This window comes from Cyprinus carpio, chromosome B9 (genome assembly GCF_018340385.1).
Source record: "Cyprinus carpio isolate SPL01 chromosome B9, ASM1834038v1, whole genome shotgun sequence".
NCBI lineage: Eukaryota > Metazoa > Chordata > Actinopteri > Cypriniformes > Cyprinidae > Cyprinus > Cyprinus carpio.
The window spans coordinates 10067458-10089023 of record NC_056605.1 but is presented as its reverse complement, the minus strand read 5'-3'; the positions used below and the strand labels follow the sequence as shown (position 1 = coordinate 10089023).

The 21566-nt window shown below is 35.4% G+C and overlaps 1 pseudogene; it reads left to right on the top strand.

Annotated features, from left to right (window-relative positions):
- LOC122138458 overlaps window positions 1-21566 on the top strand; it is a 119589-nt pseudogene that overhangs the window by 4424 nt on the left and 93599 nt on the right.

Sequence of the window (21566 nt, the reverse complement as noted above, 5' to 3'; positions counted from 1 at the left end):
AGTATTACCGAATTTGAAAGTTATTTTTAATGTGATGATCTTTGTTCATCCTTCATAGGTTTGCCCACATTTATAAAGCTAATAGTTTCATTAAGAAAAGAAAACACTTAATAAAACAAAGATATTAATTTACCACTATAGATGGCTGCAGAGATGTACTTATAGGCCATTTCCACTCCATAGGTTATATAAATCTCATATATATCTATATATAATATATATAATATATATTTGTATTTATTAAATTAGATTTAGACATTATGACTGAACCTAATAAAGGGTTAATTTTTAGCTACATCTCAGACTAACCGAGAGAGCACAAGTACATCTGATGAGACGTCTGCGAAAGCCTGTGAAACAATCTGTGTACTCTGATAAATGTCTCAGAAGCAGTTTTACCATTCATCCTAATAAATGTCTATTTTGATATCGGACAGGAAACATCTTAGAGATGTATTGCAGATGAGCAAGCACTCTTAAAAATACATCTTGCATATGTAAATGCAGACATCAAAATACACATCTCCGAGATGTACATGCGTGATTAGGGTGAGTACGATACTGTCAGGTGCTGGTGCCACCTTCTGAAGAACTCAATGGCACTGGTGCTGGTTTTCCTCAAATGTTAATCTGGAGCGCTACAATGTTCCAAGAATCAGAAAAGTCATAACAATGTTAGAAGAATGTTTTGAGAAAAGCCACAGCATATCAGTCATTTTAGGCCGCAAAAATCAGAAAAATGTTTCCCACACCCCGAAATCCTGGAGGGAATTTCGGTTTCGCTTTCTTTTCGATTAATCTTCCAGCCATAGTTATAAGTGACATTTGCAGGCATTGAGTTTGTGTGTGTTGAGCACGCATCTATCATAAATCAAGCTGCTGAAACTCTGCTGTATCGTATTTTATTTTGATATATTGCTGCAGCCTTAACCAGAGCACTCCCTGACCTCCCGCTTGGATTCACAGACAGCTAAGACACAAGCGTGTCACTGTTTTCTTCACACTGTTGTGCCAGGCAAAAGCTCACTCGTGTAGTGCTTGTCGTGGAAGCTCAAAGTAACAGGGATATGTGGGTTATTTTTAGCACTGTGACTTCAAACGAGCATCTTTCCTAAGGAGAAGTTCTTCTCCAAATGTTAGAGTGGAGAGAAGAAGCTCAGATTATTTCTGCTCTTTGGCTCCAGTGCAGCACAGCAGGCAAATGTATCCTGTTTGCTACGGGCCCTGATAGGCCATGGATGTTTGAGTCACATTTATTAAATTAAACTTGGAAGAGTGAGGACTGAAAGACTGCTTGTGGCATTTCTCACAAACTTTGTCACAAATATGGCGCCCAACGTAGGGCTCCTCTGTGAACCGTAAGACCATGACACCCCTGGTTGAAATAGTTTTAAATGAATTTGTATTGAGGTGAAAAAAGTTTGACTGTAAGCGATAATATCATATACTTGTTGGTTGAATGTTTTTTGTAGAGTTGGAAAGGCCGTTAAATCAGCAGGCTCTTGAGTCGTGCATCACCTCCCTTGGATTCCCCAACAACAATGTAATTGAAGCAGACAATTGAAAATCGACTTTAAAACACTGCTATGATGCACTGCAGGAAAACAGAGCAACTTAATAGAAGTCTAAAGCTGACTTGGAGAAAAAAGTGGGAAAATGAGATTTATGCAATTAATTTTGTCATTGAACTGCATATCCTCCACAAAGTGGAGCCTTGGGTGTAAACAGACTATGAATCAGTGTTGTTTATCTCTAAAGAGAATCTAAAAGGAACGCACCAGGGAAGATATTCGCCCCCTTCAATCCAAATCCATTTACAATGATTCCTACACAAGCTGTTCCTCATCCAGTGAGCTCCTTCATCCTTCATATTGATGACTGAATCATTTCATTATCATCAAAAGAAAATGAAAGCTCTGCCAGCTCAAGCATCACACATGCTGCCATGTTTCCTGCTTCTAGACCTCAGGTGAAAGAACAGATCACAATCTTTGTATCTCCATGCAAAAAAAAAAAAAATATGCTTTGATATCTCGAAGAAAACCGTCGTCTCGTTATTGTTATTCTGAACGTTTGCCCACGGAGACACCAGCTTTGCCTGCTCTACTTTTCAGTGCGTGTCTGACTCCAGACCACTTTCGACCCTTGATTTTCACTAGAGCGTGAAGCAGCAAACCATGTTGCGCCTGCCCTTAGCTTACTTCAATCACATAGCCCCTTTAGGAATAAACTGGCCAAAAATACACTTGCTACTACTACTACTACTTACTACTACTACTACTTCTACTACAGACACAACATACACACACAGACCCAGCGTTCAGTTTTCTGTTAACTACATCCATAATAACATCCAGACTTTGATGCAGAGATCTAGTTCAGTGTGTATCACAACTGAAATATTTATCTTTAATGCCATTGTTTAACCTTCTCTGTCATCTGCAGTTCAATATGGTGAGGTTAATTCACCCTCCTGAGCATCTTTTCCTTATTTCGGATGATGTATAGCCTCAAAACCCATCTGTCGCCATTTGTTCACATCACCAGCCATAGTGATGTAACAGAATAACAAACTCCTTCAGTATGAAGTGGCAGCAGTTAAACGGACAGTTCTTTTATCATTTACTCATCCTCAAATCTGTCTAGCTTGTTTAGAAGAATATATGTGTTTTGTCCATACAATGAAAGACAATGGGGTCCAATGTTGTTTAGACCCCACTGACTCACAGAATATCTTCTTTAGTGTTCCACAGAAGAAAGTAAATCATACAGCCTTGGAGTACATCCACACCAGTAGGTGTCAGTGTGATGCCCAAGATCACTGCAAAGAAAAGCCAGTGAGGTGTAAACAAAATATACTAAGTACAAAATATAATTGCACTACGAAGTTCAAACTTGGCAGAGATTTTCAAAGTAGTACCACTTGGAGTGGTCTTGCATAAAAAAAAAAAATAATAAATAGATCTACGTAAAATGTCCTACAGGTTATTCAACAGAACACACTTGAGTTTAAATCACGAGACACAGTTTATGGGAAAAAAGACTGCATTTTTTAATAGTTGAACTTATTTTATTTTGAGTGCCCATTTTAAGGATGTTCTGTCATTCATAAGACACTGCAAAAGATGCAAGCGCAAGAGTCAAACACGTCTGCCTAACACGTTTTACATAGAAAACAACGGAAAAGCAGCATAGTGGAATGAGAAAATCGCCTTCATTCTTTGCGACACGGCCCCCCTTTGTTAATATAAAGGCATTTGTATTTGTATACAGTTTGGCAGAAGAGGAACTGTGCGATATTCGTTTTTAAATTGAGGTCAACATTACTGCATTCTATATCCAGCTACATCATCTTCCAGTTTGTGTCTGTTTGTTTCTGTGTGTTTGTGTGAAAGTGTTGGAGCATCTCATATAAAATTGTGCCACTGCGCTTTGAAAGCATTCTGTTTGATAGTACGCACAACAGCTTTAACGTGTTGTGTGTGTGTGTGTGTGTGTGTGTGTGTGTGTATGTGAACCACTGTTCAGCCCTGTATGAATGATATTACTAAAATATGCCTCATTTTGCATAAAAGTATGCAGTCAGGTGTGTGCAGAGCTCTCGTATGGCAGAGATAACGTAAAGACTTAATTAACTGCATGAAGACGTGATCCTCTCACTCTGAAGATCCCTTAATAGTGGCCATGGCTTTACCTCTTTTTAAAACAGACCTTTTACATTACACTCTAAAGTCAGTGTACCACAACCTCTTTTTCCTGTCTGATGCACAAGCCCTCTGTTTACTGAGAGAGCATGTAGTATTTATCTATGAGAAATAAAACGTCAGATGATTGTACAGGAATGTTTGTACTCTTAGCATTCTAGTGTACTACGTTCATTATGTTCTGCAGTATACTGTAAATACTGCAGTATTCATATGCTACACTTGACAAACTGTTCAGTACACAGCAGTTCTGTTATACTGCCAAAACTGTTATAGTTTTTATAAATATTTAAAATATTTATCATCCAGTCTATTTTTATTTTTCTTGCATTTTAATTATAAAGATTAAGTAGCTTTGTATTGTTGTCATTTTCATTCAATTTTAATGTGTAAAATTTTAGATTTTTCAGCATTGATTTTAAAACTTCAAGTACATAAATGTAGGTAAACAGGTAGCGTGATTTTTGTTTATATTTGTATTTAATGCAATTGATATTGATATATGATATTGATATATTTTACTTATTTTAATTTTTAGCTTTGTTACATATAATAATTTCTGATATAACAACACACACCCGGTTGATCATCTTTTTCCACTGATGACAAATGAGGAAAGTAATATCAGCTGGGATTTTTTAAAGATTCTGTGAATCAAAATTGTTGTTTTGCATCATATTGTTCTTGATATTTAACATTTTGACAATGATAAATTGAATGACCGCTTCATTGAGTGCCATCTCAACTATTCAAATGCAATTCATATATAGATACTGAATAGGTACTCAGATTTGTGTAGGTTTCAGAAAATAGCATGTTTATGGACTGACATCTCATTATTTGGTTAGCTGTGTGTTAGAAATTGTGAATTAACACAGCTCCCTCAGTTTGGTTCTGGAATTTTATTGAGATAATGAAGAAAAAACCAAAGAAAAAACAAGGATTCCTCCTCAAGCAAGCTCCTTTAAACCTCTTTTCCTCTCTGCATCTGCCTGCGGGTGAGTCACCCCTTGGAGAAGAAAGGGTTGTCTTCTGTTGCTATGGCTACAACATTTTAGATTCTCCGTATACTTTTCAGCAGTCTTGCTGTGTCTTTTGCTCCATTTAACGTCAGTTGCAGTATATCTTAATCTTTATCTATCTATCCATCTCATCAATCTCATTCATCCATCCAGTAAAGTTTTATATGATTATAGTATTACGGTAATGTATTTTTTGAAACTTTTTTTGTGTAAATACACTTTATGTATTATGAACAAACATAAATTAACAACATAAATAGTATATTTATAAATAATTATGGTAACACTTTAGAATAAGGAACACTTACTCACATTTACTCAATAAACTTCTGGTTTGCTGCTTATTAATATTTAATAAGGTAGTTGTTAAGTTTAGGTATGGGGTCGGATTAAGGGATCTAGAATAAAGTCATGCAGAATAAGGCATTAATATGTGCTTTATAAGTACTAATAAACAGCCAATGTGCTAGTAATATCCATGCTAATAAGCAACTAGTTAATGGCGAGAATATATCCTTAAAATAAAGTGTTACCATAATTATTAACCTATAATAGTAAATTAATCTATCTATCATGAAAATAATGTCACGTTGCAAAACAACAACAACAACAACAACAACAACAATAATAATAATAATAATAATAGGATTCATTTTCATTATGCAAAATTAAATTGTTTCTTTCTTTTTTGCCAGGTTTCTGAAACTTGACACCACATTTCCTTCACTAATATGCTGGTTTTTAAATGCAACTGTTTTATATTTCATGCACGGGGCATTTTTTTTAAAAATTTTTATTTTTTTTTTTGTCTCCATTGTGCTGTTTGTCTCTGCTGTTCAATGGTCTTATCGTCTGCTGTGCAAATGCCAGTGCTTTTAGGTAAGAATCTCCCACACACAATCAGACTATCAGGCTACAAAATCGCTCTCTGTCTCCAGCTGGCATCTCTCTCTTATTTCCTTCCTCCATATTTTGCTGCAAATCCTGCTTCCGAAAAAGTGGGACCATAACAACCTAGTTTTTTTTGGGATTAGGTCATAGGCAGGATTTTTAGGAGGTACGGGGTACTATGTTAGGCCTGCCAATCACAGACTCGTCTTCATTTCATTTAGATAAGAAATGCATTATGTAAGGGTTTCATTAGCTTAGTCATTTCCTATGCGGAAAAAATACTGAAGAAACAAACCTATATTAAATTGACGTCATGGGAAAAAAGGATTTTCCTTGCTACTTTTCCAAATAAAAAGACATGGCTTTATAATGCATAATATTTACTTGTAGTATTTGGAAAAAATACCTTTCAGTTTATGATCATTTTCCTCTTTACATGGATTTGATGTAGATTTTGTCAGTTTTCCTGGATGTCACACCACACACGAGGATGTGCTTTTAATCAACTATATTTAACTTTTGTTCAGTTGTGAGTCAACTGTAGGGCCCTATGATTTCTTTGATGCAGAAAACCGGTGGGATGGAATCACGGAATCCAGTCAATAAAATGGGGATTTACTGTCGATAGTTCTATTCGTGTGGAATGTCTTCACAACAACCTGTCAAAATAAAATTTGGTTTAAAATATGAAGAAACTGTGACAGAAATATACTAGTTAATGTTATGATAGAAATTGCTACTTATAATAAAATTATTACTGTTTATTAATATTTACCAGGAACAATTATTTACCCAGAATTTAATTTACCAGAAAAATGTAAATACACGAGTATTTCTTCTGATAAAAAAGCCCATAATAATAATAAATTATTTTTTTAATAAAAAATCAATTAATTAGACTTGCTTTTCAGATTATTAAAATTTAATGAAACGGATAATGTTCATAATCCGAAAATGAAGTTTGAAAACAATGAGTTTTGTATAAATAAAAATGATTTTTGAGGAACTTTAAAACATTTTTTTCATGCGGGCCGGAAAAAATAACATGTGTTTTTTAAACTTAGTTACTAAATTATTGATAAATTGGAAAATTTACATGTAACATAGCGAGGAGCGGGTATGATGGAAAATCACAGAATACAAAAATGGAATTGAGTAAGAGAAAATAATGACACAGATTTTTCATGAAAAAACATAAAACAATTTTATAGTGTCCTACAATTGTTCACGCGCAGTCTATTTAGAAGGCCATTCAAGCATGTAATACGTCTGCTAACATATTGTTCAGGTCTGCAAGCTATAATGGTGTTGACATCACCCTTAACAAATCAGTTGGGTCCGCGTTTTCATATTGGACATCAAGTCACATTAGTGACACTTCGTCACCAACCGGCAAAAAAGTCCATTGCTATAATATTGACAACAGACAATGTCCTGAAGCACAGCTAACACAGAGTCACTTTCAAACCATAATGTTTATGAATGGCCAAACCTGGAACCCGTTTGCAAAATCTTGTGGTTCAAATCTTTTACATAACTTAATGTTTGAATCTTGTTGAATGACTGAATTTTTGGTAGCACTTTATTTTACAGTACCTGTTACATCATATACGTACTATGTACTTATTATACTAATTAAAATAACTAGATACTAAACCTAAACCTCCCCCTATAGCCTGAATCCCACCCCGAGCTAACAGTAGGTAACCGTTAAATATTACCAGGTACTTTCTTTTAGGTAGGACTACACTGTAAGTAACATGTAAAGTTCACAATACCGTAGAATAAATGTGCAACCCAAATTTTCTGTGAAAATTCGAACGAAAACAACCAGTAAATGTCCACTGCAAGCTTTAACACATTCCTCATGTGGAATACAAACATAGTTCAATCATAAAGGGAGTTAATTTGCTTTTTCCTTTGTCAGATGGTGGTTGTAAGTGTCAGTGAAAGGTTAAAAAGTTGGTCGTAATTAAGCTGGAAAGTGGAAAAAGTTAAAAATTGTTCAATACCTTTTAACAGTCCTTGCAGTAGTTTTAAAAAGGTAAAAGGTTTTTGAACGCCTGAATCCACGTCAGTGAAACCATGCAGATGTTCTAAATTTTGCCATATTAAGTTAGAAAGTGCGAACTGTGTTCTATTGCATGTACTTTCATTGTCTTATTAGCCTATTATCATAAACGATTAAATTTAACGAAGCGCAATTAGCCTGGGGCTCGACAGCCCTGTTAATGGGCACGCAGGTGCAGCCAATCATGTAGATTAAGATGGTCCTTATGTTACGTGATTTGTCCTTGTTTTCCTGGTGTCAGTCAGAGGAAGGATCGATGTGATTTTTTTTCAATTTTACTCGGGAGGAAGTTGTTAATCTGGGTCCTCCTTTGTTGACATGATTCGGCGTTTCTGTCCTCTCCTCTGCAGTCCTCTGTACTGTCCAGGTTCAGTTACCTGTGGCCTTTGAAGGCACACCTGAGCTGAACTCTACTAACTGTGTGTGTGTGTTGCGTAGTCCTCTGCTTTTTTCGTGTGACCTTGCTTGCAACCACATGTCCTCTAAATGAAAGTTTGATGAAAAAGGAAGGTTGATATGGGGAGCAAGGATCAAAGGCAACACTGCGAAAGTCGACACACGTTTCTAGCCCCGCGGCATTTTAACACTTATCCCGGACAATACCTGTAAATTAATAACTATTATTCATCAATAATAGCGTAAGATTGGTTGAAAGAGTCCTGGAGGTCACCTGTTAACCCCTTTTGGCATGCCCTCAAATGAGTGTACTGGAAAGGGTATGACACAATTTAATTGTATTGTTTACCACACTATTTATGACACAGTTTATGGTTGCTGTCTAACCTATGATGACTGAAGCCTTTCAGTTACTGCTGTTACTCTCAGCAGCCCTGTAATTAATGCCAGCCGGCCTACGTTGAAGGGGCCTCGTTTTTGGCCGGGACTATTGTTTATAATTTACGTCACCAACTATCTGCTAGACGGCATAGCGTAAAATGTCTGAATGTCGTTAACATAGCGGAGTAGGGCACAAAAGCGGAAAATCACAAGGTTAAAAAACGACGTGACCAAGATATACTGAAAAAACATCGATAACTTGATGAAAGCAAGTCCCTTTTTCCATATTGGTGTTTAACAATACACAAGACGAAAATGCTCTTCGCTCTCGTCTCACTTCGCTGATAAAAATAATCAGCTGCATCATGCAATTAATTGTTGTTTGTTTATTGTAGGCAAAGAAACAGTGTTCAACATACTTATCTTATATGAGTGCTGTCAAAGATTAACGCATTAACGCAGGGTATTCATTTTTTCAAGTGTTAACGCGTTAAAAATATTTCACCATTAACCCCGGGGCGGGGCTAGGGTTGCCACCCAACTCACAACTGCTGCTTCGTCTTTTTTTTTTCTCATGACAAAGAAGTACCTATTTATTAGTCTTAGAAACGTCTTTACAACCACATCAAATGATAGACTTTTGAGGATGACACAACCTCCACTTCGCATTAGAGCCAGACATGCCGAGTTAGAATGAGTGCATGTTCTTCAATTGCATACTGTACCTGCTCATTTCATATCCAACACGCAAAATAATCTACTTGTATGCGAGTCGGTGGTCCAGTGTAAGTCTGGAAGTATTCCATGTTTGCTAATATGTTTCTAGATGATCATCATGGTTGCGGAACATGTCCCTTGAAATGGTTCTATCAAAATCATGTGTCCGGATCAGCCCAGCACTGTCCCATCATCTCACATACCCGATTTAGACTCTGTCAGGTCATCCAGTAGAGCTACAAAGGCCCCGAAGTGGGCAGAAAAGGATAAAGAGAGTTGTGAGTAACAAATGCCTTACGATTGTCCAATCATGTTTCTATAACATTGGCTTGTCGTTGTACGTTCGAGAGTCTCAAATTTAGGGACCGTGTCTAAAGTTACATGCGATATTGTTATACACTTTTCTAACGTCAGTAGCATTTGAGGAGAATGAGCCCGCCATTTTTTTTTTTTGCGAAGAGAGATATATGATATGGATAGATTTACATTTATTTTTATTTCGGCTTGGTTACATTATAATCTTTCTGATATAAAAAACACACACCGGTGATCATTTTTCCACTGATGGACAAATGAGGAAATAATATCAAGCTGGGATTTAAAGATTCTGGTGGAAATCAAAATTGTTGTTTTGCATCATATGTTCTTGATATTTTGACATTTTGACAATGATAAATTGAATGGAAGCTGCATTGATTGCCATCTAACTATTCAAAGCAATTCATCTATAGTTACGTGAATATTACTCGATTTTGAGGTTTTTTAGGGGTTCAGACAAGGGAGAAAGAGAAAAAAATAGCGTAGCTGTGTGAATTGACTGACATCTCATTTATTTGGGTTTAGCTGTTTTTGTTTAGAACAGAAATTGGTGAATTAAACAACAGCTCTCAGTTTGGTTATGGAATTTATTGAGGATAAGGTAAGAAGGAAAAAAAAAAAACAAAAGGAAAAAAAGACAAAAAAGAAAAAAAACAAAAAAAAAAAAAAAAAAAAAGAAAGGAAAGGAAAGAAGGAAAAAAAAAAAACAAGGATTTTCCTCTCAAGCAAGATCCTTTAAACTCTTTTCTCTCTGCCTCTGCTCTGCGGGTGATGTCAACCTTTGGAGAAAGGGTTGTTGTTGTTGCTATGGCATACAAATTTTAGATCTCCGTATTACTTTGCCAGCAGTATTGCGGTGTCTTTTGACTCCATTTAAGTCTCAGTAGTTTTTGCAAGATATATCGAATCTTATAGATATATATCATCTCATCAATCTCATTCACCATCCAGAAAGAGTTTTATATGATTCTAGTATTACGGGTAATTGATTTTTTGAAACTTTTTTGTGTAAATTTTACACTTATGTATTCTGAACAAACATAAATTAACAACAATAAATAGTATATTTATAAATTAATATGGTAACACTTTAGGAATAAGGAACACTTATTCACATTAACTCAATAAACTTCTGGTTTGCTGCTTCTAATATTTATAAAGGTAGTTGTTAAGTTTAGGTTCTGGGGTCGGATTAAGGGATCTAGAATAGAAGTCATGCAGAATTAAGGCATTAATATGGGGCTTTATAGTACTAATAAACAGCCTAATGTGCTGTAATATCCATGCTAATAAGAACTAGTTAATGGCGAGGAAGAATATATCCTTTTAAAAGTAACAGGTGTTACCATAATTATTAACCTTATAATAGTAAATTAATCTATCTATCATGAAAATAATGTCACGTTGCAAAACAACAAACAACAACAAACAACAACAATAATAATAATAATAATAATAGGATTCACATCTTTCATTAATGCAAAATTAAAATTGTTTCTTCTTTTTTGCAAGGTTTCTGAAACTAACACCAACCATTTCCTTCACTAATATGCTGGTTTTTTAATGCAAACTGTTTATATTTCAGGACTCATTTTTTTAAAAAATTTTTATTTTTTTGTGTCTCATTGGCTGTGTTGTCTCTGCCTGTTAAGGTCTTATCTCTGCTGTGCAATATGCAGTGCTTAGGTAAAGAATCTCCCACCACACAATCAGACTTCAGGCTAGCAAAATCGCATCTTCTGTCTCAGCTGGCTCTCTCTCTTTCCTTCCCCTATTTTGGACTGCATCATGCTTCCAAAGTGTGGACCAAACAACTCTTTTTGTGGGATTGCAGAGGAAGGTTTAGGAGGGTACGATGTTAGGCTGCCAATCACGACTCGTTTTCATTTCATTTAGATAAGAAATTGCATTTTAGGTAAAGGGTCATTAGCTTGTCATCCTATGAGGATTACTTCCTGAAGAAGAAACCAAACTAATTAAATTGACGTATGGGAAAAAAGGATGTCCTTGCTACTAATGTTCCAAATAAAAAGACATGGCTTTTATACTGCATAATATTTTATTTACTTTAGTATTTGGAAAAAATACCTTCAAGTAGAGTCATGTTCTCTTAACATGGAGTGATGTAGATTTGTGTCAGTTTTTTGGAGTTCAACCACACACACACAGGATGGCTTTTTAAGCAACTATATTATACTTTGTTCAGTTGTGAGCAATGTAGGGGCACTATGTTTCTTTGGGCAGAAAACGTTGGATTGATGGGGTTGGAATCACGGAATCAGTCATTAAAAATGGAATTTACTGTATAATGTGGAATGTTCTTCACACCAACCCGTCCAAAATAAAAGTTTGGTGTTTTTTCTTAATTGGAAGGAAAACTGTGACCCAAAATCTACTAGTTAAGTTATGATAGAATTGCTACTTATCTAAAATTATATGTTATAAAAAATATTTACCAGAACCATTTTTACCAGAAGTTATTTCCAGAAAATGTAAATACACACAGTATTTCTGTTTTATAAAAAAAGCCATAATAATAATAAATTATTTTTTTTTAATAAAATCAATAATTAGACGTGCTTCAGATTAGTAAAATTTAATGAAAACGGATAATGTGGAAAATCAGAAAATGATTGAAAACACTGGTTTGGTTAGAAATAAAAATGGAAATTGAGGAACTTAAAAACATTTTTCATGGTGGGACGAAAAGAAAAAAAAAAAAAAATAAAGTTTTTTTTTTTTTTAAAACTTTTAATTCAATTATTGATTAAATAGAAAACCTAAAAAAAAAAAAAAAAAAAAAAAAAAAAATAAAAAAAAAAAAAAAAAAAAAAAGGAAAAAAAAAATGGAAAAAAACAAAAAATGGAAAATCAGAAAGAAAAAAAAATGGAATTTGAAGAAGAAAAAATAATGAAACAGATTTCAGGAAAAAAATAAAAAACAGATTATAGGGTCCTACAATTGTTCACCTCAGTCTATTTAAGCCATCAACATGAACTCGATGCTTAAAAAGTTGAACAGGTGCAGCAATAGTGTTGACATCCCACATTAACAAATCAGTGTCCGCGTTTTCATATTGACATCAAAGTCACATTAGTGACATTTCACGAGCAAAAGTCCATTGCTATAATATTGACAACAGACAATGTCTGAAGCTTACAGCTAACACAAGTCACTTTCAAACCTAATGTTCTGAATGGCCAAACTGAACCCGTTGCAAAATCTGTGGTGAAATCTTTTACATAACTTAATTGTGAATCTTTTGAATGAATCTGAATTTTTGTAGACTTATTTTACAGTCCTGTTTACTATATCGTACTATGTACTTAATACTAATTACAATAACTAGGTTACTAACCGAACCAATGAACCCCCCTACCCCTATATAGGGGCTAACCCATTACCCCCCCATTCGTACAAGTAGGGTACCTTATATTACCAGTACTTTCTTAGGTAGGTACACCTGTAAGTACATGTTAAGTTCACATACCGTAAAAATAAGTTCTGCAAAACCAAATTTTCTTTCTGTGTGAAAAAGATTCACCAAAACAACAGTAAATTGTCACTGCAGTAGCTTGTTACAATTTCCCATGTGGATACACAACAAGCTTCAATCATAAAGGGAGTTAATTGCTTGTTTTCCTTGTAAGATGGGTTGTACGGGTCAGTGAGGAGGGTAAAAAAGTGTCGTAAGTAAGAATCGGAAAGTGGAAAAAGTGGAAAATTGTCAATACCTGTTTACAGTCCTTGAGTAGTTTTAAAAAGGTAAAAGGTGTTGAACGCTGAATCCACGGTCAGTGAACCATGCAGATGTTCTAAAGTTTGCCATATTAGTTTGTAGAAAATGCACTGTGTTCTCATTTACTTTCATTGCTATTAGCCTATTATCATAAACAGATTAAATTTAACGAAGGCAATGAAGCCTGTGGACTCAAGCCCTGTAATGGGACGCAGCAGCCATCATGTAGATTAGATGTAATTATGTTACCGTATTGTCCTTGTTTCCTGGTGCAGTCGAGGAAGGAGTCACTGTTGTTTTTCACTTTATCGGGAGGAGTTTAATCTGGTTTCTTTGTTGACATGATTCGGCGTTTCGCTCTGCATCCTCTGTACTGGTCAGGATTCAGTTACTGTGGCCTTTGAAGCACACCTGAGCTTGAACTCTACTAACCTGTGTGTGTGTGTGTGTGCGGAGTTCACTCTGCTTTTTTTCTTGTGATCCTTGCTTGCCAACCACAATGTCTCTAAATGAAAGTGAATGAAAAAAGGAAGTGATGGGGAGAAAGGATCAATAGGCAACACTGCGAGAAGTCGAAATACACGTTTAGCCCCGCTGCATGCTAACACTTATCCCGTGACAGACGGGCCACCAATAACTATTATTATTCATTCATAATACAAGATTGGTTGAAAGAGTCCTGGAAGTCAGCCTGTTAACCCTTTGCTGCCCTCAAATGAGTGTACTGGAAAGGCATGACACAAGTTAGTGTATTTTTACCCCCTATTTATGACACCGTTTATGGTTGCCTGCCCAACCTATGATGACCAGTCTTTCAGTTACTTGCTGTGAATACTCAGCAGCCATATGTATTAATGAACAGAGGCCCTCCGTGTGCAGGGGCCTCTGATTGGGCCGGACTACTTTATAATTTACGCCACCACTCATTGCTAGAATGCATAGCTGCAAAATGTCTGAATGAAAGTACATAGCAAAGGCGCACAAAAGCGGAAAATAATAAAGGTTAAAAAGACGGACGTGACCAAGATACACTGAAAAAGCGATTAACTTGACTAAAGCAAGTTCCTTTTTCCATATTGGGCTTACATACACAAGACAGAAATGCCTTTTCACTCGCCTCACTTCTCGCGACGATAAAAATAATCAGCTGCATCATGCAAATAATTTTGTGTTTGCTTCTATTGTAGTGCAAAGAAAACAGTGTTCTCATACTGATCTTTATGCATGAGTGCTTTACCGTACCAACGCATAACGAAAGGTGATTCATTTTTTTCGAGTGTAACGCGTTAAACATATTTAACGCAATCAACCCAGGGGCGGGGGCCAGGCTACACTAATCCAACTCACAACCGCTGCTTCTGTCTTGTTTTTTTCTTGGACAAGAAGTCCATTTATTTAGTCGGAGAACGTCTTTACAACCACATCAAATGATAGACTTTTTGAGATGAACACTCCACTTAGCATTAGAGCCAGACACGAAGTTAAATGAGTGAATGTACTTCAATTGCATACTTGTAGCCTGCATCATTTCATATCAAAAGCATAAATAATCTTACTTGTATGCGATGTCGTGGTCGTTAAGTCATGAAGGTACAAAAAAGGGGATTAAAGCTGCCTTTTAAAACTTGCTGTTTGTAATATGTTTATAATGAGTCACATTAAGAACATATTGTACCTGAATGGTTTCAAAACTGTCCTGGATCAGCCGCACTGTCGCCATCATATAACATACCAGATTAACCGCGGTCATCAGTAGAGACTACAAGGCCCCAAGTTGGTCAGAAAAGGTAAGAGAGTTGTGAGTAAACAATGCAGATGTACAGATCTGGGTCTAAATTCCACGTGTCAACTTTTTTGTAAAAAAATTTTTTTTTATAATGAACTTGAACTGCCAGTGACGCTCTCCTTTTTGATGTGGAATATCCTAAATTACTGCAAAATTTAATATCAGTTTATTTTTCAACTCTCACATAAAAATTGCTAAGGGTAACAAAAACACATTTGTTCACTGCAATAATAACTACGACTAAGTTGATTAAATGTTATTTTTTACAAAAAATAACCCAAAGGCTGTGACATACATGCTTCTGCGTTAATAATCCCCTCATGGATTGTCTTACAGTACAAGTAGCCTAATCAGAGGTTTTCTGTCTTATAGAAAAATGGTGGTCAAAGCTGCACACAGATGAGTTCTTCTGACATACAAAAGGAACTTGTACCAAAAGGTAACATGGGGGGGTCTTTGTTTTTTGGGGTGGGGGGTTTGGGTGGGAAGGAATATGTCAATACATATCTAATTAAAGTACAAAAGTCTTAAGTGTGGGCTCTATTGAGTTGTCCAATTAATTTGTATTATCATTTATTTGATTATTATTATTATTATTATTATTATTATTTTCTTCCCATTGTATGGATTCCCCCAATCTCCAGCATCCCGAGACTCGTGCAAAAAAGTATTCTTATCAGTGTTATTATTATTCTTAAAAACGTGGTGTAATTATTTATATTTTTACACATTTTAATTAATACAAAAGGAACGAATCACAAAAAAGTGACCAATTTCGTAATTCGTGGAACACGTAAAATTTGGATGTCATGGGTTCTGTTTTACAGGGGAAAAGAGTGTTAAAGAAAAAAAACGGAAAGATAACTAAATACGTATCACAGTCTATGATAAGTATTCATGACCAGCTAAAATGCATCTGTGAATTATTAAATGTAAGTTTTAAAACTCATTTGTGACATTAATTTGTCAATAGTGCCAAAATATGTGTTAGAACTAGGCCTAGCCTATAACACTCAATCATTTTTTATTTATTTATTTATTTTGTATGCATTTAATGCACAAACTCTTTACATGTAATCTAAACATTCAAAAAGTTAATACTGGTGGGTAATACAGTAAAAAGTAAGTCAAACTTTAATTCACGTGCTGTGACTGCTATTTCAATGTAACAGTTGGGTCACATAGCTTTCAACATTTCAGACTAAACCTATGGTATGATGAATAATCTGGAGATTAAATGTTATAATGCTGTAGTAGCCTATAATTGGTAATATTACACTTATTACTTGTAAGCCTAGAGTAGTGTAATATATTGCAATTGAAAAAAGTTTGTATATTACAGTTTCAACAATATTACTTTTTTGTTATTATTTATTTGTGTTCATTGTCATACAACATGGAGCCTGTCATGAGCACAAGACACTTCTTAACAAAACAAGCAAACAAGAAACAAACAAACAAAAACTACTGCCCCCAGACTTTTGAATGGATATTATATTATATTATATTATATTATATTATATTATATTATATTATATTATATTATATTATATTATCATGTAATCTCTATATATTTTTTACGACATATAGATTTATTTATTTATTTTTGTTATTTGTTGTCTATTCTGTTTATTATTAGTGTTATATCTAATTTTCGGTTAACTTCAATTATTGCTGTATACATTTTTCTCAGGGAGGCTCCTGTCACCAAGGCAAATTTCTTATGTGTTTAAACACACTGGCAGATTCCTGCTTCTGATTATATTAGTTTAGTTCTATCACCAAAAAATGTGTGAGAATTAGTTGTAATAGCGGGGTAAAGGGCAAAGGATTGCAAAATCTGGTGTGTGTGTTGGTTGTTAGTATTCAGGACTCTCAAAGTGTCACAGAGGACACGGTACAGTTGGTCGATCAGAAGAGGTGATGCTGACATCTTCATCAGGTCCTTATCAGACCAACATCTCCTTCACACTGAACCCCGCCTAATCAATTCACACACACAATCAACAGTTCCACGCCAGACGGACACGATGGATCTCCACTCATACACACACACACACACACACACACACACACACACACACACACACACCCCATGTCCTCATGTGTCCCCAGTGTGAGTTGGAGGACTGTGGTGTATTGCGTCAGGGACTCTGTTGTGATTCCTGTGGCATGAGATCGTCAGGGAGGAGGTCATGACACGGCTCCTGTGGCACACTGTCAGATCCGTCAGCACTCTCTGGAGCTTTAAGTGTGTGTGTGTGTGTTTGTGGGGGTATGTGTCCCAAAAGTCATCGCTCATAAATTCAGACAAAGGAGCTGCTGATTGTTAATGTTAATAATACATTCTATTAACCTACACTAACCTCGTTGCATGATTGACACAACCTCCACAGTCTGAATGTGCCTGGATGGTGGATTAAAAATGCATGCTGGGAAAGAAAAGAGACAATAAGCTGCAGATTTGATGTCACAATGGCCTTTATACTCCAGCCAGTCAGAGTGGAGACCGTGCCATTTGCAGCTTTAATTACAAGCAGGCCATTATGAAGAGATAGCTGTAAATTCATGCAGTGATTTGCTGCTGAGTTTGGTTTTGTATTTGTAAATGTCATGCCTCCCTCCTTTGCTTGAGTTTAGTGCAGATAATAAAGGTCTTTGTACCAATATGATTTTTTTTTTTTTGATTGGAGCACAGCACTGCTAATTAAGCATGTCTTAGTTTGTACCTGCATTAGTGACACTTACAGTTCTGTATTTAAAGCATTGTAACAGACCTTGGTTAAAGTACGGGTTTAGCCTAACGTATTTCTTGATTGAAATTGTAAGTTGGAACGATTAAATAACCAGAGTAGCCTTAAGTTTCTTTCACACAGTGTTGGACTACTTGGGCAATACAGATTAGTCAAAATTGTGGAGAGATGCTCTGAACAAGGAATATTTTTATTTCAGTTTTCCCAGTAGAATAAGACTGTCATCCTAAATGTTACATATAGATGACATCAAAGCTACTGGTTTATTGTGACCCAAAAAAGAGAGTTTCATCTATCTATCTATCTATCTATCTATCTATCTATCTATCTATCTATCTATATATCTATCTATTATCTATCTATCTATCTATATATCTATTATCTATCTATCTATCATCTATCTACTATCTATCTTATCATTTATTGTTTAATATTTAGTGTACAAGTGATTGTATTACTGTAGAGAGTAAATTTATTTATTTAAAAAAAAAAATAATTTGCAGTGTGCAGTGGTGATCTTGACATGTTTGATGACCCTCAATGTCAAATACTATAACAAACTGTTACAGTACTGAAGTGGTACGCTGACAGGTGGTTGTTTCTTGCGGTGTTCTTGTCTATAGTTACAGATCTAGTGTTATTTGATTGACCTCTGATCTATGTGTTTTTCGATTGTGTTCATTGCTAACGAAATTTAGCTATTCATGGTGTAATCCCTGGCCGTCATGCTTTCGCTCGTTCGTGCAGAGTCGTATCACAGTCTGGTCATCTCCCCAGAGACCGGGGTGGGGGACCCGAGCTCATAAATCACATCTCCCGCTGCCACCCAAACACTCGACCACCGAACCAGAGACCCTATTAACCTCGCCCTTATCTTAATGAAGTTAGTTAACGCACTATTTTCTGTTAATGTAGCTCATCCTTGAGCTCGGGTGCCTGGGGAATGCTGAGAAAGTGGGATACATTGGCAAAGTGTTTATCATCGATTTGCAGAACTGATGAATGGGGCAGTAAGAGGGACAACATTTGTGTTATGTCTTGTTGTTGCTTTATCTCACTGCCATCTCCCCTCCCCCCTCCTCTCCATCTCACACCTCGTCTGAAGGCTGGAGTCAACGTGCTCCTGAAGGATGTCAGAACGGGAACATTCCACTCGACTACGCCCACGAGGGGACGGAAAAGGCAGCTTTTTTTTGTTTTCATCCTCATCAGACACCTGGAGGAGAAATGGTTAGGATCCTTCATTGTTTGGTTCTTATTTATCAGTTGTAGTATAAAATGTATACTAACGTACCATTTACAAGTTTGGGGTCGATTGTGATATTATTTGATAAAAAATGAAGCAAAAACTGTAATATTGTGAAATATTATTACAATTTAAAATAAATCTATTTTAATATATTTTAAAATGTAATTTATTCCTGAGATGCAAAGCTGAATTTGTGTGATATGGTCCTTCAGAAATTATTGTAATATGATGATTTGCTGCTTAGAAAATATTATTATCAATGTTGAGAACATTTATGGTGGTTAATATTTTTGTTATACATTTTTTTTTTTTTTTTTTTTAATTTTTAAAAGAAAAGCATTTATATAAAATATAAATATTTTATAACCTTAAAAATGTCTTTTATGAACAATGTAATGCGGTCTTGAGCAATCAATCGATCAATCAATGTCCAATCGCAAATCAATCAGAAGACCCCAATTTACTTTTTTCTTTTCTTTATATCTCTTTGTTTGTTTCAAATGCATACACCTGTTTAAAAAAAAAGAAAAAAAAAAAAGTAAATAAAAAAGGTTAATAATTTTATTTTATTTTATTTTATTTTATTTTATTTTATTTTATTTTATTTTATTTTATTTTAAATGTTTAATGTTTAGATGGAATAGAAATCCTCTGCTCTGTGGTGGATTTTTTTTTTTTTTTTGTTTTTTTTTGTAAAAACAGACAAAAACTTGCAGCAGCTCTTTTTCATCTTGTCTGGTGTAGGACACATTCTGGTATAGATTTTTGTGTGTTACCGTGTTCCCATTGCTCACACATGTAAACAACAAAAGCACGTGACTGCCAACTGACGCACAAAGTATATTTCTACTGACTGAATTGTATATATAGTGGGGGTCCTACCATTCAGCCGTGTCGTTGTTAACAGCCATCCCGTTCTGTCAGCTCAACATGCGGATTCAGTAAGAGTATACTTTAGCCGCGAATCAATCAGTGAGGTCCAGTGAAACAGACACTTTGCTCTGGGCTTGCTGCCACTAAGACCGTCGTTGCTTATCCGTTACAGTCAGTCAAGACTCTCACATCAATCGCAGAACGGCCCTACTCCTCAACTTCTGTTATACTGATCTGATCTGCTTTGTCTAATAGAGCACTATTTGCAAGTGGAGATGATTGTTGCCTCAGACATTTGAAACACATCCTCCAGTTGAGACAAAATGAGGACAATGAGAGATCCCATCTTGTCTGATCCCGTACACAAGAGCTCTGTTCATGTGACTTCTGTCCCTGAAATCCTCCTGTCCTGTCCACATCATCTGCTTCTCAACTTCTTCACACTGTCGGCCTTGTGTTTGTCAGGGGGCGTGGAACATGAGCTCTAGGCACAGATGAAGACCCAGCGCTCATCCACCATGCTGTCTGACGTGAGGCAGCTGGTCAGCAGCGGGGGCAGTGTCAATCAACAAAATGATGATGGGGTCACGCTGGTGAGAAAATACATCAGTACCGAAATGTGTAACGGTTGGCTGATCTCTAAATATAGCACAGTCTGTGAAATGTGTACAGATGGTGATTTGAATCGGAAGTCTCAACACATGTGACGTGTGTGTCTGTGTTTGCAGCTACACATCGCCAGTGCCAGTGGTTATAAGGAGGTGGTGTCCATGCTGCTGGAGAGCGGGGCAGAAGTCCAGGTGTCTGATAACAGCTTCTGGACACCATTACATCTGGCTGCCAAATACGGGCAGGTACATATCATTACGGGGCATTACTTATTTCATGATGGACGCTGACTTTCGAAATTCTGCTGGGGCAGGTGGTTCTAATATGGACTACGTTACTAAACTAAACTAAATTTCAATTCAATTTCAATTATCATTTAAAATTGATTAAATTATCATTTCAAAAAATTATTAAATTGCACTGCAAATTAATATAATGTAATTTGTATGGCAACCTGTCTTTTGCGATAATTCTTTCCTTTAATTAAGCAAATGTAAAATAAATGAATATTACTTTTCATTTGTAGTACTAATAAAAAAAGCAAAACAAAAACAAATTAAATATTACATAATACAGTAATATTAATTGTGAAGTGCTATGCAATTAAATAAAACAAAAATCAAATCTAGAAATTTTGAAACTGTTTTTAGAAAATTAATTTAATTAACAGATGTTTAAAACATTTCCGTGTGTATAGCACTACATAATTAAATGTAAATAAATTAATAAAAATTTTTATCGTTACTATTCAAAAGTATTTACCCGATGCTAAGCTAAAAGAAGTAAAATAAACGCATAAAACATCCGTTAATCCATAGTGTTATTCAAATAAACAAAAGTTTTATTTTAACATAATAAATTAATTTTTATCATTATTTTGAAGTGCTATACAGATAAACAAATGTATACCATAAAAGTCATTTATTTATTTATTTATTTTTTTTGTTTGTTTACTTCTGTAGCACTTGCCATCAAAAAGGCTGCTGACCTGGACAAAACAAATGTTCTGGCTAATTTGAATTTGCATGAGTGTAATATGCAGGATATTTCATTTGC